We start from the raw sequence: 27,006 nt of genomic DNA on the forward strand, positions 1-27,006 counted from the left end.
ATAAGTTATGTACAACAACGTGATATGGGATAATAATACGGGCGATGTACGTGGTCAGTTTTGTACGTATAGAGCGCCTCACAGCCTCACCACGAGTAATTCGAAGCGCGAATTATTAATGCGGGGCGTCTCTGCAGCCGTGGCTGGTGCTGGTTGTATTACGTTAATATAAGGTTGATTTATTGGATTAGTTGTATTACCTACGTGGCATTTTGCAAGTGTAGGTACGCAATACTTACTCGCGAAATTGCCATGTTACTAATATGGATTATGGAACGCCATCTTATATGTATGTATGTATTTTGATAGGTATGCTATATAGTGAGGTGTATGTGAAGGTGGCAAATGTGTGTTTTGGTGTCTTGTTAGTATAGAACTACATGGATGCTTAGTTTGGCGGCGAGAAAACGATATCGAGATGTGTATTGATAGCTGATTTGGCGGCATGACGGTTTCGTTGATCTTCTCATTGTTGCAGGATAATCTCCTCGGCTTGTGACAGCTATTAGTGTTTGTTGGATCTATGGCGGTGTCACGAATTGGGTGATTATCGCGGGCGTTGACGGATTACGTGGGGATCAATTGACAATTGCGAGCTGGATACATCTGAGCTGGTCATTGGACTCGTGATTTGGTGTATATTGGATTCAGAAGTAGTTTTTTGTTCCGTTTTTCAGACAAATTGGAAATTTTTTAGAAGATCATTGATCGTGAGTAAAATAGAGGCTGATTTTTTTTTTGCGAAAAAAACCAAGGTTATTTTCGGATTCTACGTACTTTTTTAAGCAAACTACTTTCCCCGATTTTTGATTTTTGAAGTTTCAAGCGCATAAGACTAATTTTTCTAAATACGAAAAATTCGATTTGAGCTCCGGGTGAACACCGTTCCGCGCCACGGTTACGTGGTGGAGTTACGCCAGCGTCGCGCGCTCCGAGTTTTAAAATATTATACAATATAAACATCTTTCGTATGGGTTTGAAACTTCAAAAATCAAAAATCGGGGAAGGTAGTTCACTTAAGAAAGTGCGTAGAATCCGAAAATGACCTTGGTTTTTTTCGCAAAACAATACTGATGTCGCTACCAACTCTTGATGTAGGGCAAAAACGGCCATTCTCGCAACTTTGATCATCTCTCCTGACCACAAAAACAACTCAAATTGAAAAACCCCACTCTATTTTTTGTTGCAAGGTCTAAGGTATCGGTTAAGCCCATTTTCAACCCGAACACAAATATGCAGTTGCCTAGTGTTGCGTAAGTAGGTATACAGGGCTCCTGAAGTGGAGTGATGATAAATTGACATTTTGGTCAAAACTTGAGATGGCTCTGTTTTTCCACTCTTCACTACAGGAATAAAGTTTCTGATTTTGATCAGTGAATCGTTCTAAGTGAAAGCCCGTTATCTGACGTTCGAATTATTAGGGTAGCCTTTTCTCTCACAAAGGAACGTTTTGAGTTGGTGCTGTCCAGTGTAATCAAAACCAAGCCAGATAGAAAGGGCATATTGCATTGAAACCTTTCTATTCAACATTTCAAGACCGAAAATTCATTTCTAAACCCTTCGTAAATTTTTGAAAATTTTAAAAATGAAAAAAAAATTTGAAGGACAAATTTTTTGAAGTTTAACATGTACGTTATTATAAATTTTTTCAAGCAAAGCAAACCCGAAGAAAATTTTAAAAATATCGAAAAATTACCATGAAAACTGAAAAGATGATAAGAATTTGGAGGGAAAATGAAACTTATGAAAAATGAAACTTGTGAAAAATGAAACTTTTAAGCATTTTGTAAGATACAAAACTTTTGTAACGCATTTGAAACTTAGAAGAAATGTGTGTAAAGTTGTTCTTGTTCCTAATTCGTGCAGGGATTTATGACTTGTTATAATTTATTCGTTTTGATTTCTTGAATTTTGAATTTTGTTGATCTTTGTTAAATCATGTTATTATTTTTGTTGAATTTTCGTTATATATTTATGAATTTTGCTATATTTTTGTTGAGACTATCTTGTTGTTATATTTCTAAGTATTATTTGTTAATTTAATTTCTGTTGTTGGATTGTTGACGTTAAAGGCCAAGATGCCGGACGTCATAAAATAAAACTTTTTGATGATGATGATGAGGACTTTTTAGGCAGGAAAGGCAAAATTTCATGCTTTTGGGACATTTTTGGAAAAAAGCACTTTCTTAGCAATTTTGATGAAAATCACGATGATTTAACTATTTTATCAGAAACCTACTTCTTTGAAGAGTAAGACTACTTTTAGTGAACTCACTAAAAATTCACACTACATATCTGACAATTTAGACAAAAATGAGAATTTTTTCACAATTTTGGCAAAAATAGGATTTTTTGGGCAATCTTGGCAAGAGCAGGACTGTTTGACAATTTTGGCAAAAATTGGCCCTTTTTAACAACTGTACCAAAAATAGACATTTCTTGACGATTTTACTTTTACAGAAATGGACACTTCTGGACTATTTTCTCAAAAAATTGGCATTTTATCCCCCCCCCCCCCCATTGACACTTTTTGACAACTTTTCCTGAAATTAACACTTTTTGACTTGGGTAAATTTGGCAACAAAAAAAAAAAGAACCTTCATAAGCAAGTTTGGCAAAAAAACACTGTTTTTATTGATTTATGATTTTTTTCAAAAAAGTACGTACATGATCAATAAAAATTATCAAAATAAGTCATGAAACTGATATCAACTCCCCAAATTCAAATTTCAACATTTCCAGTTATTCTGGAGCCTCCAGTGCAATTTTTCAATTTCACCAGAATTTTTAATTTGCTCCAGAAGGCGTCAATATGAAGTCGAGCAGCTGAAAATCGAATTGTGTGTTATACTCTACCTACCTGGTTAACGAGTTTATCTACATTTCAGTCGATTCTGGAACAGATACCTCAAGAGTGGTTTTTGACCAGCTTTTTTCAAAATTAAAAAATCAAAAAAAATCAAAAACTTCCCATTTGCGGGGAAATTTTTGAAATTTGCGCGAATGGTTGTATTTCGTCAAGACTAACTCCACGAGGGCAAATTTTGGAATTTCCAGCCATTCTGGAGCCTCTCGCGCGATTTTTTCAATTTCTCCAGAATTTTGAATATGCTCCAGAAGGTGTCAATATGAATTTTTTGCAGCTAAAAATCGAGTTGTGTGTTATGCTCGATCAGTTTAACACGTTTATCCACATTTGAGTTCATTCTGGAGGAGACACCTCAAGAGTGGTTTTTCGATTTTCCTAACAAAAAGCTCTCAAACAAAAAAGAATGCAAAAATTTCATGTCCTAAAGAGTATTTTTCGATTTTTAGTAAATTATTAAAAATTAAATGCCAAAAATGCAAAAAAAAATTGAAATGTCACCAAATCGGTTTAAAAAGCTGAAATTTCGGCTCCATTTCCGTCCCACATTTGGTGAACTCTATTTAGAGAACTGTTTTGAGCAATTCTGGAACCTCTAGACATTTTTTTAAAATTCGAATTTCAATCAATATGGACTCTACTGTGTTAAAAAGATGCTGGATTCTTTTGAGCTCATTTCAATTTTTATGCCAACTTTTCCCAAACTGTAAGTCCATAAAAATATTGGCTATGACTTCTAAAATATTCCAAAATCATCAACAATCAATTCAAAAGATCAAAAGTTCGTATGTAAAAAAAAAACAGCTAAATTTCAGCTTTTTACGTATCAATTAGAAAATAGAAAGTTGAAAAACAATTTAAAAATTCGAAAAAAAAAAGAAGAATGACACAATATTCTGATGATTTTTTTTCACCAAATTCGGCGACCTTTTAGTTTTTTTTATTCAGATGACTGCTCAGTCTCGATTACTGTCCTACTTTAGATGGTGTATCTCGGATAAAAATTCTATACGCAAGGAAGGCCAAAAAAAAATGTCGTCAAGTATGAAAAAAATTCTCAATCTTTAAAAAAATAAGCTTCCTGAATTTTTTTAAAAATTTTACCAAATATCAGAAAAAAAACAAAAAATATTTCACAATTTTTTAGAAAACTCAAAACTGCTCAAAAATGGAAATATTTTCTCAAAAGTGAGAATAAAATTCTTTTCATAACCTTGTTCAGAACATTTACAAGAGTTTAATATTAGCGGAGATGGCGTAACTTGAATTATACTCTTTATAATCTCAATCTCAAAAATTGACTTCTTTTTAAATTTTGAAAGTGGTCAGATAATTGCTCTTGGAGAGTCTTCGTTCTGTCATTTTTTCCCTTCAAAAAATGTACAAAATTTCATCTCAAAATTCATGTAGGTGGCTGAAAATAAGAGGTTCATTCTTATTGGTTTTTCGCACCTTAGATAAAAAATTCTTTGATTTGACAACAGTTCCTCTAAAATAATACCTAATCAATGTAAAGGAATGCCCCTCAAACCAAAAAATCGAGTAAGCGTACGTTAAATAACAGTTCCGTTTTGAAGTGGCTTAATAAGCAGTACTTAATCACTTGTACTTAAGGAATGAATTCACACAAGAGATTGAAGTGGGGTAGCTGGGAAAATGAATGAATGAAAATTGACTCCATTCAATCATCAGTTAGTTTTAAATTTGCGGAGCTTACGACGAGGATAAAATACGATTAAAAATGATAATACAGCTCGTGAATACTTTATCCTCATAGGTTTCTGTAAATGTCAAAATACACTTAGACGGGCAAAAAAAAAAAATGAAACGAATGCTCGCATAAAGAAAGAATTTAATATACCTTACCTACCTATAGGTGCAGAAATTCAAAGTCGTTCACCGCCAGTACACACATTCTCTAGGTACGTGCAAATGATAGGAAAATCATCCTTGATTAATGATGTTCTAGAGAAGTTTTGTGGCTTGAAAAAAGGGATCTCATAGGTGTTATCTTTGTCATTGTGTTAGTAAACCCAGCTGTCCTCAGATATCAATTTATCATTGAGAGAATCTTACTCGTATACCTATACGTGGAGTAGAAACGGTAATACTCTGCAATGACGACAATTCCCATATCGATACGTTATATAGTGTCTCATCATTACCCATGGTTCATCTTCTTATACCATCTAACGTGTAAGAATCATTTACACGTACAATCAGCTGTAGGTACCGCAGAGGTAATTTTTTTTCGAAGAATTTTTCACTTCAAGTCGTAGAAATATAGGGTTTAATTTGGCGGGTAAACGTTACATTTATGCTGATGATAATCAGTTTATGAGTCAGTGAGTTTAAACTACGCATAATAAAAACCTATGTGTAGCCATTGTTTACTTTGGGCAAAGTGATGAGCAATTTTGTTACACATTTCGAATTCATTAGGACGACGATGGTGGTTGAGATGACATCATTGAGATACACTTTCAAGAACCGATCGGAATATGCTGTAAAATCCGTCCAGGTAATATGATTCGACCGATTTTACCTACTTGGTTTTGAAAAACCACAAACAGCGAAATATTAATCGTATTAGTTTATTATGAGATTAATAATCTGGAGCATCTACAATAAGCAGACGTACGAGCACACATATGACTCATGTCATCTCCATCTGAACTATAACACGGTATGAGTCATTGACTCGTCAACTCTGACCAAAAATCGCTCTCGCGAGCTCAGCCAACAGGTACCTAACCTAACCTACGAGTATTTTAGCTGGATTTGTAATTTGGATATTTGAATTTCAACACGTCGACGAACTTGAGAAGAGGCAGGCACGCATCAGGCAGAGGAAAAAGGCTTATAATGCTGCGTTTTGTAATTTACCACACCTTTCGGTTTATAGTACATACTTACAATAATACTATGTAGAGTAAGAGTACCTGTAGCTGCGTATGTATAGATTTACATGTGCAGAAACAGGTGAGTGGACGTATCGGTATAGTATACGAGTATTATAAGGTGCCTGTACTATATCTACATAATACATTTAAACGTATTATATGTAGAGAAAATGTATATAAGCTAAATATTGTACGTATATTTAAAAGATAACAATAATGTAACAAGTTGTTTTGTTGTCAGAACAAGTGCTTCTAACTCGCTTAACAATAGCATAAATAACAACGCCTTTTCTGCCGGGATTCTTTGATTTTTGTATTTCACTTGGTCCGCCGTAACACATATAACCGTCGGCTAAAAATTTATGCGCAAACATTATCGCCTCACCGAGGCGGTTAACGAACAAGCAAAAAGTATAAAGAGTTGTCGGCGCGTACTCCAAGTCGAACCAAACCGAATAACTATGAAGAGAATTGGTACAGCATTTCGTTATCTTCTTCCGAGCTCAAAGTATCACGAAAAGCGAACTGTAAAGCGTTCAATTGGAACACCTCCCCCTCCCCTCTCTTTAGAATATTTCAATTCGACTGTAGAATTTTTGTAATGAAAGATTGTGGTCTCAATTTTAGGGTGGTTGCGGGTTAGATGCCGGTGCGGGTTAGATGCCGGTGTGGTCACCAATCGCTCCCTATCAACTCTTTCTGAAAACTGATTAGCACAGATTATACCTTAAGGTGAACATAGTTTGTGTTAAAGTTTTGATCTGTGACAGTTATTGTTAACCTGGTTTGATATGCGAATGAAAAAATTTATGTAGCTAAAACCAGTGATACTTTTTTCACGTAATTTTTGAAACGCATTTTTTCTCCAGAAAAAGTGTTTCAAAACTGCATGTAAGTATCTCATGCATAAGTATATACCTTGAACTAACATATTCAAGCAAATTTACAAACATTTGTTTCAATTCTGGTATGAAAATTGACCTTGCAATCTGACCCATCATTTCGGGATAGATGCCGGTTTTTGTGATCGGGATAGATGCCGCATAGTAATTAAATGGGAGTGAGGAAGGTGAAATTTTTTTTTGTTAATACTGCGGCAAAAAGTCCAAAAATGATCGTTTTTTAAATATTTTCAACTGGTGTGGTCAATTTTTGGAATTACATTCATTTTTAACACATATTGTCAATTCTCAAAAACACCTTTTTTATTTTTTGATTAATTAAACTTCCATTGTGAATTTTTGATGTTCATTTTATTTATTGTGCATGAAATAAAAGAATTTCATCAAATTCAATCTTCCAGCAGCCTTTTTTGGGGGGGTTTTGGGTAGTGGCATCTATCCCTCACCAAATCGGCATCTAACCCGCACTGGGGGGATAGATGCCAGTAGGTGCGGGTTAGATGCCGGTCAAAAAGTGACCTTGTTTTTTTTTTCAAATTGCAAAAAAACTACTGGATAAAAAAAATTACGCTTGTAGTATAATATAGAGGAATAATTGCTCTACCGATTCGCGCAAATTTGAAATCATTTCGATGAAAATTATGGCAGTGAGGCTCGAAAAACCGCGACACACCGGCATCTAACCCCCGACTATGGGCATCTAACCCGCAACCACCCTAAGCTACGTAGAGTTTCCAGAGCCTGCTCCAAATTCCAAATTTGAACTAAATAAAATATACATCGTTCGTGAACCTTTTCAAAATTCTCAACTAAGAGCCATAACTTTTACATCACCATACGAGTCAGAATAACTACCTAGTACCTACCTACCTCGTAATACAATAATTTACAGAACTCTAAGAAAAAATTAAATGATGACCAATGAAACGGAATTTTACTTATACGATTAAATCAAAATTCCTGGTAAATTCAATCACAATTTGTTTTCAAGTTACGGCCTTCAAATATTGCGATGAATACATACGTCTTGTAATTTTTTAAACATATTTCGATACCTATTTCAACCTTCTATGTATACCTATATTTTCTGATTTATGAATATTATTATTTTTTTCCACTCAAAAATTGAACAAATTGAACGATTTATTGCAAACGTTGGCAATCCAACATATTATTTCAAACATTATGACTAATAAGTATAATTTCATACCAGCAATATTTTTCATTCACAGCTCAAGTTGAACAATTTATTTAGAATTTCGACCCTCGAGATTAAAATCTATTAAACTAGTAATACGTGTGTAATAGGTTTATATGCATCCATTTGGCAGAATATCATAAAAATTTATAAAAACTAGAACCATTTAAAATTTTTCACGTCAATGTGGATAGATTGCATCACACTTGCATTACATTCTTTTTATGTCGACTATCATACTGCATGAATATTTTCACTCTGTATCTTGGTTGATGATCAGCGGGGATCAATATCCTATGTAGAGGTATGTTAACTCATTCGATGAAGCATCTTTGGTGCACTTGGAACATACTTATGGTATGTAGAAGTGCGGAGAATTCTTGAGAAGAAATAGGTAAACATTCTCAACTGCAGCACACTTTCTTACCTAATTCATTCGAATTCAGAATGTAAATTTTTCCGTCGTCAATTTTTTTTTTTTTTTGGAAATGAGCACAAGGACGTGATTTTGAAATAACAGAATGTAAAATTAAAAGTGATAAAATTCGACCAATTTGGTGTGTTCAATCAACTAGGAGCATAGGACATCACTCTAGAAAGGTCAAAAATAAAATTTTAGCTCCTATAATTTTGATCGGTGCTTACTGGACGTTCATTCGACAGTTTGAGGAGTTTTTTCTGAAAAATTCCAAGAGTTTCGATTCAAAAAAGTCAATTTTTGATCAATTTTTAAATTTTAGAAGCAAAACACAATCATTATGAACTCGTATATAAGTGCGCATAGTAAATTTTTAAAAAATCGAAGGATTTTGACTTTACTCTGTGGAGTCCTTCATTTTGAGTTGAAAGTTACTCGGAAAAAATTTATCGCCTTATAGGCGATTTTTGCTGCATGAGCGATTTTGTGAAAAAAGAAATCGCTAATACCTCGCAAAGTATCGCAATAGATTAAAAAAAAATGTTTTCAGGAGTTGATTCTGAAGGTAAATTTTATGAGGAATCGAATGGCGGTTAGAGCGAAACAATTGGTATTTGCGCTTTCCTTCCACGAGCAGAACAAGCTTGAAAAACGTCATTTTTTGTGCATTTTTTCTATCTCATTTTTCAAGATTCTTTTGCGAATTTCGCGAGAGCAAAATAAGATAGCAAAATTCTGTCAACAGGAGGAGATTCGCAACTAAATTCCGGTCATTTTGGTGTTCCATTTATTGAATTTTGGTTGAAATTGAGAAATCAGCAATAGAAAAACGTGTTTTTTTCACTTTTCTGTAACTTCAAATTTCAGTATGAAAAATGGCGCATTTCGAAAATACTGCTTCATTTTGAAAACCAATGGTCAATCAGCATCGGCTGAGGTCCATAGATGTCCATTTCATCGGAATCCATGTTTAATTACTTCCAGATTTAGAAATTTATAATTATTTATTACTGAAAAACTGATTTTCTCCTAAATGGTGAAATTTCATTTTACAACTCGAAAATTTTTTTATAAAGTAAATGAATGCTTCCAAACCAAAAAAAAAAGTGTTCCTTGTAATGATATGGTATAAAAAATTCAAAATGAGTTTATTTGATATTTCCCCGATAAAACTGCTAAAATCTGTTTATGTAGTAGCAAAAAATTGCGCAAGTCTAATAATTTTCACACCACTGTACTTAAAATATCCTCTATTTGTTCCAAAATTGCCAACAAAAGTCCTCAATTTTGAATTTTCAAACGTTCGCCAAATATCAAGATATCTCAGACACCTATGAAGTTGGGCAGCGGAAAATTTGGTTTTGGGAGTTTTAGACCATGCTCTTTCCAAAAATCGCGGTCCCATTCAAATCGAAGGCGGACACCTCAAGAGATTCCCTTGTAAGAATTCACCTTCAAAGTTGAGGTTTTCCCAAACTTTCTAAATTTTTGAGAGACTAAGAATTATTCACTTTTTCTTCTAAATATATAAGATTGCTCGAGATTCCTAAAATTTTGGATATAAGTATAGGTACATACCTACCTATCTAAGCTATATTTGAGGAAAACTTTTTTGACAATTTTGAAAATAAGTGACACCAAAAAGTTTGGAATGATAAGTAAGATGCAATCGACTTTCTGATTGGATACAATTTGAAATTATTCACGAATCGAATTGGAATTTTCAAAAATTGCCTAAACTAAGCGAATGAAATTCAGTCCCTTAAATTTTGTATCACGATGGTAAGTGAAGTTCATCCCAACCGCAAATTTCAGTCTAAAGGGAAAAATCAAGATCACAACAACAACGTTTTACATCTGAAATAAATGACCCTTCATAAAACTAAACCAATTCTACCAAAATCCTAAGGTTTCTCTGAAAACCAAACAAAAACTCTCAACTCTAAAAATGTCACTTTCGAGCTGATAGTTTTACCTGAACTATCATCGTGGCATTTCGCAAAATCTCGTTATAGGCATTAGGTACCATATCTATCGAGACAGCCTAATTTAATTAATCACACAGTTTAACAGTTGTCTGGTGTTAACAACCCATCGCACACAAACACTTTGGTAAATAATACGTAATCGTAATAATAATGACGAAGAAAAGGGAAGATTATACCTATATACGTGGAACATGGACAGAAAACCGTATCCGTATTTTTCCTTTCTTATCTTTGTATTCTGATAAATTTGCTTTGATGTCCCCCTGGCTGCGCCATACCAGTCCACTAAAACAGTCGTAAGATAAATGGAATTGTGCGCGTATATAAAGGATTCGAAAAAAAGGGAAACGTATCAACGGTAAAATACTTCCACTCGAAGATAAACGCGCCGTTGTTATATTTGGGTGACCCTCGTACATGAACAGGAACACTGCAGTTGCTACAGAGAAGTACTTTACGTGATGATGAAGAAGGAGAAGGAGCAAAGTAAAAGAACAGCAAAAAGAGCAAAAAGTCATGCATACATTGTTAATATAATGAAGCGTGTATTACGGCGGTACAAAAGTCGCGAATGGCTTTTTCTTCCTCGTAGTATAAGGTCCTCTGGAGCTCGTTGGTCGTTGTCGAGCAATTGAATATGTCATTGTCATCCACTTCATACGCGAGACGATAGTGTATCGAGTAAATGAAAGGGATAAGTTTATTATTTCGTCTTTATTCCTATTGTGATGGTTGGATCATTATTATTATCATTTATTTTTTTCACTTATTCTATTTATACGAAATGTGACGCGTCTTTGTTGTTGGGAGAGTTTGTACATACGAGTATGTACTTATATACCTGTATGCTGGTGTGGTAAAGGTCTCTACTTTGGCAACAAACTGACGATGCGATGAACCGTTTTCAAAGTTATTAATCAGAGATTGCGGTTCAAAGACAGGATTGCGCAATTGGATTGACCTACGTGTAGCGATGACAGCTATTTTCAGGGTATGAATGATTCGAGTCAAGGGTACCCCACCCTGGTAAAAGTACACAGAGTAGAAAAATTGCATCGTACTCGTAACTATGATGCATGAGAGCAGGTAGATCGAGATGTACGTAGGTCTCAGGATGGAGTACACGCATATGATAGCTGCATATTGCTGCAGAGATGCTATAAATCCTCGCATATGCATATAGCCTATAGATATAGGTATTAGGAACTCCGCCTACATATTAAGATAGCATGGTACCTGGTACCCTGCATATTCGTATATTTTTAATATTCTTTATTCGTCTCGCTAATTCATAATTATCGATGATAGTCCGGCAACGTGTGATGTAGTATAGATTAAGTATGTATGTACATGAGAGGTTTATAAAGGCACAAGCAGCTAGATGAAGAGAAAATAAAACCAAGATGGGAATATTTTTACACGCAGATAAGAACGCGTATATTGAAAAAAAAAACACGACGATACCTATACCGAGTATACAAGGTATTTATTAATTATGTCATTTATAATTAATTGCGTAATGGAGTTATGGTGGAGTCTATAGGTATAGGTAGGGAGGTACATCTCTTCTTGTACATACACGGTGCACCTTCTGTATCAGTACACATTATTCATCGTCTCTCAACTTTCGGTATGTTCTGATTTCTACGGTAATCGAGTTCGTGACGGTGAGGCGTTCGCTGAGCTTTGAATTATGATGGGCGAATTTTTCCTCACTGTTTGATGATCAATAAATGGCTCGGCTGTACACCGCGGTGCTGGTGCAGCTCTTTCACACCAGCACGACCCAATGGTGACGTGGATAGCGCATTCCTCGCGTTTCGAGTAAAATTTCAGGTTGTCAGAATTAACGACCTGGTTCCATGATTTGAAGCAGAACTCAAAAAGATCTATTTCGAAGCAAAATGTCCAGAGAAATTGAAATAAAATACAAAATGTACTGAAATTTCGAGTTTTGCTCCAAAAATCCAAATCGTTTCAGTAATCAGATTTGGATTTCATAAATTTAAAAATTTTCAGTTTCAAAAAAAAAAAAAAAGATCTTGAACTTATTTTGTGGCAGTGGTTTAGGGCTAAACGATCTGAAATCCTTGACAAAAATGCTTGAAACAAAATCCAAAATATACTGAAATTTCGAGTTTTTCTCCAAAAATCCAAATCGTCACAATGATCAGATCTGGATTTTCAAATTTAAAAATTTTCAATTCCGAAAAAAATCTTAGATCTAGTACAGGGATGGCCAAAAGTCACGCAACAAATTTGAAAAAAAAATTTTTTCGATATTGTTGTTACAAAAAAGTGATAAGTAAACCTGTGTAGGGAATGAAACTGTTATCACCAACGTGCGGGAAGGACTTCTACAAACACAACCCGTTACCTAAAAGACCAAAATTCTATTCATTGTCAAATGGTACTTGATCATAGAGAGAACGAATTGGAGTTCATTCACCTTAAGGTGTCTAAGGAGCAGATCGTGCCCATGAAACTTAATGCAATTACACCACCTTAAGGTGCCCAGGCAAAAACAGTTACAATAGTCAGGGTTGAAACGATGCAACGGAGATTAATGCGCACTCGAGCGCATTACCATGGATGGAACCGGTAAGCGTTGCGCGACTTTTGGCCACCCCGTATTTTATGACAGTAGTTAAAAGCTAAATCGATCCAAAATCTTTACAAAAACTAGACCTACCTACTTATAGTTCGATCTGTTAAAACCATAGGCGCCGCTGAGGTCAAATTTCTGGGGGGGGGGGCAAGCTATGAAGGCAAATTACCAGCAGCATACATATACATACATTTTTTTTGGAGCTGCACAATGATGAGTTACTTCTAAAAAGTTCATCATTTACATTTTGCAATTTGCTTCAAAATTTTGAAATTCAAATGATGATTTTTTTTTGAAAAATTCAAAAGCGAAAAAAATGAGCCCAAACGTTCTTGAAAATTAGTATTTTGAGAAGCAAGAAGCATGAAACAATGGAATTTGAATGGTGATTTTTTTAAAAATCTATTCGCTCGGGCAAAATTTTCAAAAATCAGTCCTTCTTTCTTTTTAGTGTGGTCAAAATTTCATCACTGCTCATGTTTTCTTTGAAAAAGTCATTTTTAGAAGTCACTCAAAAATTGAACTGATTTGCATTTTTCTAAAAAACCAGACCATTTTTTTCAAGCATGTAATGACGATAGTGTTTTTTTAAAAAAAAAAGTCTGCTTTTTTACATGAATATAAATTCTGCTTGGGGGAGCCAATTTTGAGTTTGGGGGGGCCACGGCCCCCCGGCCCCCCTGGTTGCGGCGCCTATGGTTAAAATTTGGCTTCTTTTTTTTGCACTTATAACTTCAAGTTATGATTTCTGTAAGAAATTGCAGCATGATTTTCAAGAGTACCACGATTCTGAGACCCTAATTTTCATTTTTTCAATACCTACCTGGATTTTTAAGATTCTTGATTTTTGAGACCCTGATTTTCAAAACCCCGCTTATTGGAACTGTTCTCCTCTGGACCCTCATTTTCTGAACTGTGATTTTCAAGACCCTATAATCTTTAAAACTCTTATTTTCAAAACTCTACATTTCAATCCTCAGATTACGAGACTGATTCTCATTTTTTCGAAACCTTGAATCTTAAAACCCTGATTATTATAAGAATCGTGATTTTCAAAATCTTAATTTCCAAATTTCTGATTTTAAAGCCCCCGGTTTTTGAAAGTCTGAATTTTAATCCCTTGATTTTGAGACTGATTCTCATCTTTTCGAGACCTTCATTTTCAAAACACTGATTTGCAAGATCCTTATTTCCGAGTCTCTGATTTTAAAGTCCCTGCACCTGGTTTTTAAAACTCCGATTTTCAAAATCTTGCATTTTAATCCCCTGATTTTGAGACTGATTCTCATTTTTTCAAGACTTTAATTTTCAAGGCCCTGATTTTCAATAATCTTGATTTTTAGGATCTTGATTTCCAAGATCCTATAATTTTCGAATCTCTTATTTTAAAAATCCTGGTTTTCTAACCTGAATTTCAAAACACTGAATTTTGATTTTGATTTTTTTGAGACTTTGATTTTTAAGGCCCTGATTTTCAAGAATGTTGAGTTTTAGGAACATGATTTTCAAGATCCTTATTTCCGAATCTCTGATTTTAAAGTCCCTGCACCTGGTTTTTAAAACTCCGATTTTCAAAACCTTGCATTTTAATCCCTTGATTTTGAGACTGATTCTCATTTTTTCAAGACTTTAATTTTCAAGACCCTGATTTTCAATAATCTTGATTTTTAGGATCTTGATTTCCAAGATCCTATAATTTTCGAATCTCTTATTTTAAAGACCCTGGTTTTCGAACCTGAATTTCAAAACACTGTATTTTGATTTTGATTTTTTCGAGACTTTGATTTTTAAGGTCCTGATTTTCAAGATCCTAATTTTCGGATCTCTTATTTTAAATGCCCTGGTTTTTGAAACTCTGCATTTTAATCTTCTGATTTTGAGACTGATTCTAATTTTTTCAAGACCCTGATTTTCAAGAATCTTATTAATCTTTAGGACCTTGATTTTCAAGATCCTAATTTTCGAATCTCTGATTTTAAAGCTCCAGATTTTTGGAAGTCTGAATTTTAATCCCTTGATTTTGAGACTCATTCTCATCTTTTCAAGACCTTTATTTTCAAGACTCCAAGTTTCAAAATCTTGCATTTTAATGCCCTGATTTTCAGACTGATTCTCATTTTTTCAAGGCTTTAATTTTCAAGACCCTGCTGATTTTCAAGAATCTTGATTTTCAGGACCTTGATTTTCAAGATCCTATAATTTTCAAATCTCTTACTTCAAATGACCTAGTTTTTGAACCTGAATTTCAAAACACTGCATTTTGATTTTCAAGGCCCTGATTTTCAAGAATCTTGAGTTTTAGGACCATGATTTTCAAGATCCTAATTTTCGGATCTCTTATTTTAAAGGCTCTGGTTTTTGAAACTCCGATTTTGAAATTCTGCATTTCAATCTTGAGACTGATTCTCATTTTTTCAAGACCCTGATTTTCAAGAATCTTAATCTTAAGGGCCTTGATTTTCAAGATCCTAATTTTCGAATCTCTTATTTTAAAGGCCCTGGTTTTTGAAACGCTGAATTTCAAAACACTACATTTTGAGACTAATTTTAATTTTTTCGAGATTTTGATTTTCAATACCCTGATTTTCAAATCTCCGATTTTCAAGCCCATGATTTTTAAAACTCTGATTTTCAAAACTCAGCATTTTAATTCCAAAATTTAAGACTGATTCTCATTTTTTCAGGCCCTTTATTTTCAAGAATCTCGATTTTAAGGTCATGATTTTTATGACTCCAATTTTCGAAACATCTTTTATTCAATCCTCGAACTCTGAGATTGACTCTCACTTTCAAAGCCATGATTTTCAAGACTCGGATTTCTAGGAATATTTATCTTTTAATTAAACCTCACATTTTCAAATCTCGCTTTTTAAGACTTTAATATTTTGAGACCCTGATTTTGACACGTGTAGGGTGTTATTTAATTCATCGAAAAATATTCGAAAATTTTCAAAATAGACATAAATAAAGTGATTCAAAGTGACTCAAGCACCCATTACTCGTCATCAGTTGTTACCTATCTTCCCATTTTTGTAATCACCCAACGATGAACGATATGGTGAATAATAACTAGGCACAGGCAGGTCTATATCTCAATATGTACAAAGTTCTTCGCTTTTCTTCACCAGACTGGGAATTATGTCTATGTGAAGGTGAGCCATTTCACAACATTTGTAGAATTGGAATTGTTGAGCGTTAAACGACAACCGACGATTCCATTTCGAATGCGTAAGTTAAGTTAGGTAAATTCGCAATAGCATCGTGTTGCAATGAGAGATCGCGGTTCGGCTCAGTGCATACGTTGTCGCCAAGCATTGTTACTCACGATGTGATTTTAAAATTAATTCGTGTACGTAGATTTTTTTAGTCTCGGTGTGTGAATTATAGTCTAAGTCGTACATTATTCTATCATTTTTTCGTTTTCAAAAATCAAAATTTTCACTGCACCTGTAACCTATAACATAGCAATCTATTGCAGAAAGAGGAGGTTAAAAACAGACGTTCGAAATAAACTAGGATACGATTTTGTAATTAGTTTAAATCTACGTATATCTCGCGTTAATGACGTCCATAGAGAGGTCAAAATATTTATGATCTATTTAGGTGCAGTATGGTTTTAGGAAAGCATACCTGCTACATATATACACACAGCTATATAAGACGTAAAGTACACATGTAATAGTGAAAATAGGATATAATAGGCGTAGGTACGTTATGACTGAGCAAAGGGTCAAAAAGAATGAGGAAACCGGTTCCGGCAATTGGATACTTTTTTTTCATATATTGAAATAATTACTATTAAAAGTAGAGAGATGTTCCTAATATGATTCCGTTATATATGTAGTTGGTTTTGGTTTTATTTTTTATTTTTTTCTCTCTCTCTCGCTCTGTCCTCTCTTCATCTTGTTGTTCGAATTAATGAAAAAATGTCGTTTTCATAGCATATTATATCTATATGTTTGTAATAGTATACACATGCACGGCACGGCGCATGAACACATTCCCAACGACACACGAGCTCATTAACGACGCCTAAACGGTTTAACTATCCGTGCAATGCGTCCAAATCGTAGTTAGGTATCTATAAATTCGTCGTTCCTATTTCTAGTATTTCCATTCCTCTATATAAATATAAACGTTGGTTTAAAAATTTAAATCGGTCGACTCGTTTCATTCTTTAAATAGGTATATTAGTTGACTTTTTTTTTCTTCAGGTACCTCGCGTTCTCCGCATCTCGACGTACTTAATCGATTATCGAAAAACAACGACCATACGACCACACGATGTCGGTTTCATTAATATAATGTAATTTAGCGCGACATCAGAAGGTGATAATTGGATCAGGTTTAATGCACCGAGATCAGAGATGAGAATATGGTGCGGAAAAAGTGTGCGTCATCTCATCATCATCATCAATAGAGGATCCTATATGAGACTGCTGAGAGCGTTTTGTTGTTGTTTTTAGTATGTTACAAGATTCGATATCCATGTCCATGTCCACAACAACTCGACTATATAAGAATAAATTTCAATCGACCGGTACCATCGCTCGATTCGATTCAACTTCAAAGTAAATTGTCATCGTATAGTCTTGCTTATCATTATTATAAAGATACCTATAATGCATTATTTCGAGAAAAAAAAAGACCGCCGACCAAAGAGAATCTTGCGCATGTAAATATACTTAGCAACAACAAAATACAGTAGAGCAAAAGTTAAAAGGCACGTGGGTATTCATTGTGGATTTTTGAACAATGCGTATTTCAATGGGTGGTCTACTTTTCGAGCTACTTATTGTTTACAGACGCGTGTACTTCGGTCTCCTTTTTGCTTTTTCTTTCACCTGGGACTTGGGGTAGGTCTTTACTCTACATTGACAATAAAGATGAAAGACGAGTATACGCTCGTGGATCTGGCAGTATAAGGTATCCTTCGAGCATGTAGTATTTTGACTAGACGTTTTGCGTTATCTTCGTATAGGACTGACTAGGTGTATAATTAAAACCCTTTTGTAGATTACGTTGAAAAGGGTATTAGAGAGGTGTGTTATAGTTTTGAAGGAGTTCCCTGATGAGGGTTACAAGCGTAGTATCTTTACATGTGATCTGCGAACTATGCTATATAGTGCTTATCAATGTTAAGAAATGGACTGGATTTTTGATTTTTTTTTTTTTTTTTTGACTGGAAGAATGATTACCTAAGTGATAATGGTGTTTGGAGAACATATGTAGCGTAATAAAATAAAAAAAAGGATCGTGAAATTGGGTGGATTCATCTAGTTTTGATCTATAATCTTTTATAGAATGAAATTAATAGATTTTTAGATTTTGATTAAATGTAGCTGTAGCTATGTGGAGTAGTTTTAAGACAACTTGATTGATTTTCTACAGATTATTTCATTTATATAAAGACCCAGTTACTAATGTAGATTAGGTTGAGTTGAGTCAAAAAAAGTTGGGGAATTTTGATCAAATTCAGTGAACACCTTGATTTTGAGTTGAAGTCATTCTGAAAAATTGGCAGCTCCGGATGTGCCCCTTGAGGGATGATTTGGGTATCCGAAGGAATTCTCAAAGAATCGTGGATTTTTTTCGTTCTAGTCTCCATTCAACCCGTTTTTTTGGAAAAATTACCCAACAAAAATAATACTTTTGAGATTCTGTCTTGATCTCTAGGCCATCGTTATCAAAATTCTAGACATTCAAGAGTTCTACAGAGTGGTAAAAAATTTGCAAATCGCTTATTTCTGGGTAAATTCGTGTTTTGAAAATTTTTTTCTTCTCAAATGCTTCATATTATTATTGCCAATTTCAAAACATCGAGAAAAATAGCAAAAAATTCGATTTTTTCGCAACTCATTATTCCGAATGGACAAAAATAGGCGAAAATTCAATTTCATAACAAAATAGCAGAAAAGACTTCTTCTTTTTTGGTCAAACTTCCTAAAAAGTCAAGTTTTTTAAATAGAAACTTCAAAAAAAAATCTTACTTTTTTTGTCAAATTTGCCAAGAAAAATTTGCTTTGCTCTCAGACCTTAATCAAAGTGACCGGTTGTTTTTTTGCCCAAATTGTAGAAAAAATCTTTTTTGGAAAATTTCCAAAATATCTTGCTTTTTTGCTCCTGTTTTTTTTTTTGTCAAAATTGCAAAACAGTTTTTTATTAAATTACCAAAAAATCTTCTTTTTTGCCAAAATTGCAAAAAAAAACTTTTTTTGGTCAAAATTTTTCTAGAAAATCTTACCTTTTTTACCTTTTTTATCGGAAAGGTCTTTTTTTTTGTCAAAATTGAAAAAAATCAGTTTGTTTCAAAATCAGCAATACATTTTACTTGTTTTGCCAAAACTGTGAAACACTCTACTTTTTTGTAAAAATTGCAAAAAATATCATGTTTTGTCAAAATTTCCAAAAACAAACAAAAACAGTTTTTGGTCAAAATTGCCAGAAAGCCTAGATATTTTTTAACCCATAAAATCCCAAAAAGACCTGTTTTGTAGTCTTAATTTTCCAGAATGACTTGTTTTTTTTTTGGTTCTAAAAGGTCTTTTTTTTTAAAATTAAAACTGCAGAAAATTCCCTTTTTGGTCAAAATTGTGAGAAAAGCTTAAATTTTTTGTCGGAAAAAAGTCTTATTTTTTCTCAAAATTGAAGAAATCAGTTTTTTAAAAATCAAAATTACCAATAGGCTAAATTTCACTTTTGTTTGCCAAAATTTCAAAATGTTCTACTTTTTTGTAAAAAGTACATTTTAAAAGTGTCATTTTTTGTCAAAATTTTTAAACTGAAGCCTAGTTTTTTTGCTAGCAAAACCCCAAAAAGACATCTTTTGCAGTCTTGGGCTACTTTTTGTTTGCCAAAATTGCAGGGGAGTTTGTTTTGTTACGTAGTAAAATTGTAAAAGAGATTCTCTCATCTGGAAATCAGGTTTTTGGGGAAATTTCATTCGGAGAATATAAATTTGGAAAATCAGGTACGAGAATTTGAAAAAAAAACGTTCGAGAAAAACTTATTTGGAGAAATAGTTATTCGGAGTAATAACAGTACAGAATAATGAAAAATTAATTCGAGGGACTGTCCCAGAATCCAAAAAAAAAAAAAAGGTTCTCCCAATTTTTTATGATACGCGAGTATCTTGTATTTGAATAATATTTTCAGAATTTTTGAGCACTCACGATGCAGTAATACATACTTACCACTTTTCAATTTTTCTAGGCAATTTTTGGCGTTTGAAGAGGTAGCAACACTGATTTTCACTACATTTCCAAAAAACCACTTCTATGGACCCACAAACTGGCACAATAAGTTTCAAATTTGCACCATTTTTATCGCTTTAAAGTTTACTTTGTTAGAACTATCCATATTTTCCTCAAAACTTCAAGTACCTCTCATCAAAGTCTATTCGCATGAAAAATATTGAAAAAATCACCCATCCAAAAGGGAAAATATCTCGCCCAATTCCCTGCAGTGCAATATCAAGTGCATAAGCATTTAAAATCATGCAAAATAAAATTTAAAGCAAATGAAAAAAATATGGTTTGTTAATTCAATTGCCCGTTGATTCCTTATGGATAAATTCAATCAAGTCCAAATTGGATTCAAAGTGATGAACAATCACAAAAAAAAAATACAAAAATTTTATGATTTTACAGTAAGTATTGAGCAAATTGATTAACACATTTTGAGGAAGGGAAATTAGGCATCTAAATTTTTTTTTCATTTTCTTCACCATGTTATGGAAGTATCGTTGATATGGTATTTGATTTGAATAATTGTCATTGATTTCTTTTTGTGACGAAAAAACACAAGAAAAATTCCACTGTTTTGTTGATCTAATGATTTTTTAGGGGAATGATCTTCATTTTTCAATGTGCAATTAATATCAAGTGCCTACCTTAAACTTCAAAAATCATGTGGTTTATCGGATTAAGTCATCATTTCGTTTACCTAAGATGGGCCTAAAATAGGCAGCCTATTTTGAGCATCTGATTTAAAATAGAATTTGAGGGAAAATTTAATGAATCATTTTTTTGAAAAATATTTGTCAATGATTCAATTTTACTGATAAGATTGCAAAATTCATACTAACTGTTCAATGAGAATTCAGTGAAAGATGTTGGAATCGAGTCCCATTTTTATCAATTTGATTCATCAGCTGATCAATTGGGCATGGAAGGATATCTATAGTTGATATCCTGCTAATCTTTCCTTTCAATTTTAATTAAACAAAATTCCCCCCCCCCCCAAAAAAAAATATACATAATATACTTTAAATTAAATTTTAAAAATACTTAAAAACAAACACATACCTTGCCAAAGAATTATACGATACGATGATAGGGAATAATGTATCAATACTGCAGCCTCAATGGTCGTTGTCGTCGATGATCCTCGAATCGTTGCAAATTCATATATGAAAACGTATCAGTAGTTGTTGAAAAAAACACTCGCGAAAACAAAACCAAACAAGAGAAAATAGAAATTCAACAAAACAAAAATAAACGAGAAAACGAAATCGAAAAAAATTTGTAAAAAAAATTAACAAAAAAATGACTAGCGACGAACTCGTTTATTGAAAAAAATCAACGAAACAATCAATTCAACTGGAAAAAGTGAAAAAATAAAAGTTGGCGCAAAAATTTTACTACAATGTGAATTTTTCCAGAAAAACAAAACAATCGACGAATTAAACTAGGTAAACGATGAAAACCGTATCGTGGACGAATATGGGTCCAGTCATTTCACGACTAGTTTCCATGTTCCATTGCAAAATGGTAGAGAGCGCATTCCGCAGCCGATAATTAAAAAATTATGGAAAAAATAATCTCGGTTGAACGAATAGGTTGTAAAAAAAAAATGAAAAACGAACGTTAGAAAATCGGGTGAAACATATACGAACACATGTGAACTTGGCTAAGTGTCTGACCCTACTGACCTTTATGTGAAATACCTGGCCCCACCTCTGGTCCGTCGATAAATCGTACTCGTCGAAGTCGATTACGATTAGCAAAGCGAGCGAAAAAAAAATTAATACCGAACGGTAAAAACGAAAATAATATAAAAAATAGGTTGGTAAATTATATCGAATGTATACGCGTCGCCAATGATGCTGGCACCGAAACCGACTAGTACGCGGAAGGCTGCCCAGGTATCGGTGATAGTAAGCAGAAAAAATCAACTAAATCGGGGGGTACGATAGATCATCTGGGAGTAATTGGGTGTGGTGAATGGCAAAGAGGTGGAATTTAGGTGTATTGAGGACATACTGGCAAACCAACCAGAATCCAGGTATGCGGATAATCTCGATATCACGTGCGAGTTTCCCCCTTATTTTAATCGGCCCTACCAATACGAAGGCGATCTACCAGACAACGTGCGCTCGATCACACCTGTTTCAATATATCGCGATCGTGATTCCTCTGCAGATCTGTTCGAGATGTGTGTTTGGTTGTTGATGATACTGTTGTTGTTGTGGTTGTAGTAGATAAGTTTGAACAGCTGACGACGGTTCCAAACTGTCGAAAATTTAGTGCCTAATTTGGAGAGATTTTTTTGGAGGTTTGAGATTTTGGGCAGCTGTCTATTAATGAGAGTATGTGGGTAAATTCAAAAAAAAAAAAAATGTGCGAAATTTTTTTCGTGATGGAGGAGGGAGGAGTATAAGAGTTGGCCAGTTTATTTTTATTTATTTATTTTTTTATTATTATCAAGGTCTCGTTCAATAAAAAACGATGAAATTAAGTCTGAAAACAAAGATTTTTACGATCACTAGAAATACTTAAAAATTATCTAGAGCATGAAATTTGTCGTCAATTTTTTTTCAATGTTATTATCCTTTTGCAAACCAGTCTAATAAAACACATCAGTAAAGTAGCCCTAGGTCCAACCTTTCTGTAATGAATGAAATTATTGTAAATTTTGTGGCCTTGATTCAACTAGCTGATAACCAAAACTATATATCAGTGAATTTTGTTAAATTTTTTCCACTGGACAGAATCATGTTATCTGTCCATTTTAGGTCCAGACAGATGACTTTTTTTTTTTCAAATTTTAATCAACTGTTGATCTAAAATGTTGCAAGATATTTTTTTTCTTCATGCAATCGAAATCACATTCAAATTTACTTAACGCGAGAAGTCGTTTCTGATTTTGGAGTGAATTGAAATTTTGAATTACTGATTCAAGTACTTGAGTAAATTCAAACCCATCAATCGATCAATTTGTTTTTTCATAGAATTCTTAGGTCTCTACTAGAAAAATCAACCGATCGAATTTGAAAAATGTTGAATTTTTTTTCTTCATTCTTGAATAAATCAAGAACTTTTTAAAAAAATATAGAGAAAAATGAAAAAAGTCTAAGTGTAGCATTAATGCATTTAATTTGTAGGTACCTATATGAAGGATGATTTTTTTGAGGAGGAGGAAGGGGGGGGGGTTGTTTTTGAGATATTTCAAGTTAGAAATCAGAAATCAAAAGTTTTATTGAACGATTTTTCTTTCATCGACCTTCAAAACAAGTCAACTTATACTGATGGATCAACAAAATTTAAGTTTATCTGAGATTGAAGTCATATGTATTAGTTACCTCACAATCATACTTTTGAATCATTTTTGATTTTTTGAAATTCACTGAAGACTTTTCTGTAGAAAACGTGTGCACGAATAAATTTCAAATGCAACTACCCCTCCCCCCTCCTCTGACGTTTGAAGGCTCCCCTGAGGCCCTATCAGCTTTCCAAATGAATCATTTGACCGTCGAGGTTGTTTTCAATAGCAGAGTGAAGAGGGCAAGGGGGCGATTGCCCTTCATGAGTATGAACATTTTATTTTAAAAGCATAAAAATCAGTTTTTTTTGTTTTTAAAATCATTTTTTTGGAAAAATGTTGTTTTTACCTGTTTTGCCTTGATTTTGATAAAATAATCGTGCAATATAAAAGATTCTTAGAAAATTATCTCAAATTTCAAACTTTCAAAATTTAGTATTTTTCTTGCATTTCTCTTTTAAAAAAGTCCTGTCTACGCCTCTAATTTGTTTTGCAATTTTATCCAAAATCATGTTAGGTAATGAAGAGACGAAAAAAATGTGCAACAGATTCCTCATCTGGGGAGGGGGGAGAGGAGGGTGAATTTCAAACATCAGTTGAAAAAATTTGTCGCAAAATAAAAATGTATACCTAATTTTTTATCTGAATATCTCCAGAACAACCCCCCCTCCCTTTGAAAATCTGCCACATTACGGAGATGGTTAATATAATATTTCTGCAAATATACCTATTTTTTTCTTCGTTTTTTTCGTGGACTTTTCGTTTTTCATGAAAATCAACTCTTGGTGACGATAAGATTTCAAAATACGAGTAGATATATAAACTTCTCCTTCACAATTAATCGATTTTCGAAAAAAAAAATTAAGGATCCTATCAAAAAAATGATGTCAAAAAAGTGAGAAACGAAACTGCTTGGAATAAAATTTTTCATCTTGTAAAGTTTGATTAATTTTTTTCTGAAAGTCTTTGTTGTTGTTGTTAAAATATATTGAACAAAAATTGGAAAAGTTCATTTTTTATGGAATAATTCAATTTTTATTGATTGATTTGTTGAATGAATAATATTATAATGAAAATCAATGTAGATAGTATGATTGAAAATAAATCAAGATTGTTGATCTATGAGGGGAACCTCTGAAGATGTATATTCCTTCGAATCGAATGAAAATCGATTTTTGAAAAGAGCTTGGTCTAAACTCCTTTTCCAATAACTCAGATTCAAGTTGCTCAAATTGAATTTTGGTGAATTTTTGAGAATGCAAAAAATTGCAATTTACCTACTGACATTAACTTAATTACCTACCTATCCTCTTATTTTGATTTTTCAACGAACCAGTCCTGAAGCTGATATATCAAGTCTTGTAAACCAAAATTTACAATTTCAATTCACTTTGGGGCCTCCACCGTGATTTTTGATTTTTCCAGAATTTAGAAAGCACAGAAATTGACTTTGGCTGCTGGAAATCGAATTTTGGCTGATTTTAGACATGTTATTTAACGAATCAATCCTGAATTGGGAAGATTTTCTGGAGCAGGCAAACACTTGAAGTGCGATTTTCTCGAGGGGAAAGAAAGGAGAGGTGGGCTAAAAATACCAAAAATTAACAACGATTTAAAATAACTGGGTTTTGTCACATGATTGTTTTTTTTTTTCAAAGTACATATTATGATGGTAATTTTTTAAAACAGGGATTGCTCCACCCTTCTCTTCCTGTAATAGATATTTTTAGTTAATTTGACCATTTTTGTGTTGTTTTTTTGGGGGGGGGGGGGTTGAGAGGGAGAGAATTCTCAGGAATTTTTGATATTTTTTTTCCATGTTTCAATTAAGAGTTGGTGAAGACAAAGAAAGTTGATTGGCAGGGGTTCCTCGTAACAAACGTCGGTCGTCACTGACTCACCATTTTCATGAATTTTGATCTCATCCAGTCATAAGTTTTGAAAGCTATTGGAAGTGAAAGTGTGACTCCAATTTTTTTTAGAAGTATTCACATTTGATGCTGCAAACAAAAATCTTGAATCATTCATTTCTTTGTTTTTTATACAACTTCGATGTAGTGATAAGTTGGAAAATGTGTCACCATTTATGAAGGGCAAGCCTCATTTTTGGTAGACGATTTTCATTTTTTTCCTACTCGACTTGAGAAATGTGTGGGATAAAAATGTCGATAATTTAATCAAAAGCTCATTTCTGTTCTTAAAAAAAAAAAAAAATGCTCTTTTCAGATTAATTTAAAATTTATTTCGTTAGAAAAAGAAATGGAAAAATTTTCATGAATGGATAAGTAAGTTGATCTGAGAATTGAATCGCTGAAAAAAAAACTTATCTTCATCAAATCTCCGGCTTGATTCATTTTCAAGTTACCTATATTATTTTTAAAAGATGAAATTAATGCAAAAAATTAGAAAATACTCATACATAGATATTTATTTCTAAAATATACAAAATATTATCCCGTTTAACATTGGAGAGTACCCAAGCCGATGCCTATTTATTCTTCAGTCCTTCATACTCGTATATGTAAAACTCGAAGAATGAGAAAATTAAAGACAAGACGAGATAAAATAGGGAAAAAAATCCGCGCAATTTATAATTACACCCACGTCCGCGCTTATCAACCGGTTTGTTAGCGTACATCGCGCTGTGCGCGTTTCATTAATTTATTTATTTCGACGGATTAGTTATTCCATTTAAAATATCTATTAAGGTCGCCAGAGTTTTTATAATTTGCAGGTGTGGGAGAGAAGAAGACACAACAAGGAAATATAACCCACATTTTCTCGTATTTAAACGTGAACCGTACGTTCGTATATGCAGATATAATACCTATAAGTACCATATCATATACCGCAATGAATTCTTCTGTATCGGAGATTTATTCGAATACTCTCAGAACCGGTTTACCCCTTCTCCAATGTAAGCTATTGGGAAAAAAATTTCGAAATCGATTTTCCATTTTCCCAACCCTTATAGATCACGACGACGTCGAGTTATTATATGGAAAAATCTGATCAAGTTGGAAGTGTGAAATCTGGTGCAACTCGATCACGAAATCGACTTAGTGATGTATCCAGCGTTCAAGTCACTCGTCGTTTACTTACGTAATGCACTTATTTACTTATTTTTACGTTTGTTTTTTTCCACGAAACGTTTACTTGTCTTGTACACTCGTTCTGGGTGCGTTTAGATCTTTTTTTTTACGACGCGACTACTCTATGGATGTGGAAGTGTGGAGTGTGGATGAGCGAGTTGTGAGACGATTACGATTGATGGTCTATTTCGGTATAAATAGTCTGCATGTTTTTCAATTTTCCACCATGATGTGGCGTTTCATCGATGGCTGCGTCGGTCGCGTCTTCAACATCGAACGAGTTCTGCTGAAAAAATTTTCATTATTTTGCAATAATATAGCGATGAACGTGTTCGCGTGATCGCCATAACCTTGTAATCATCGGGTGATTTCCGATATTATATATACGACGTGAGATGGTATTGTGTTATGGAAGCTTTATGTATAGTACCGTCTTCATATTGTAGCCAATGTATGTGGGGATCTCTATTTCGTAGAATTCTCCTATCG

General features: G+C 33.6%; 1 protein-coding gene across 1 annotated transcript in view; it reads right to left on the reverse strand.

Annotated features, from left to right (window-relative positions):
• The window catches only part of LOC135834218 (probable serine/threonine-protein kinase DDB_G0271402), a 92,568-nt gene extending 70,541 nt beyond the window's left edge, over positions 1-22,027 (reverse strand). The window contains exon 1 of the mRNA XM_065348054.1: positions 21,190-22,027. The gene's annotated coding sequence lies outside the window, so the exon portion shown is untranslated. The remainder of the gene's footprint in view (positions 1-21,189) is intronic.
• Between the last annotated feature and the right edge of the window lie 4,979 nt (positions 22,028-27,006).

The sequence above is a fragment of the Planococcus citri genome, chromosome 2, assembly GCF_950023065.1.
Source record: "Planococcus citri chromosome 2, ihPlaCitr1.1, whole genome shotgun sequence".
Taxonomy (NCBI): domain Eukaryota; kingdom Metazoa; phylum Arthropoda; class Insecta; order Hemiptera; family Pseudococcidae; genus Planococcus; species Planococcus citri.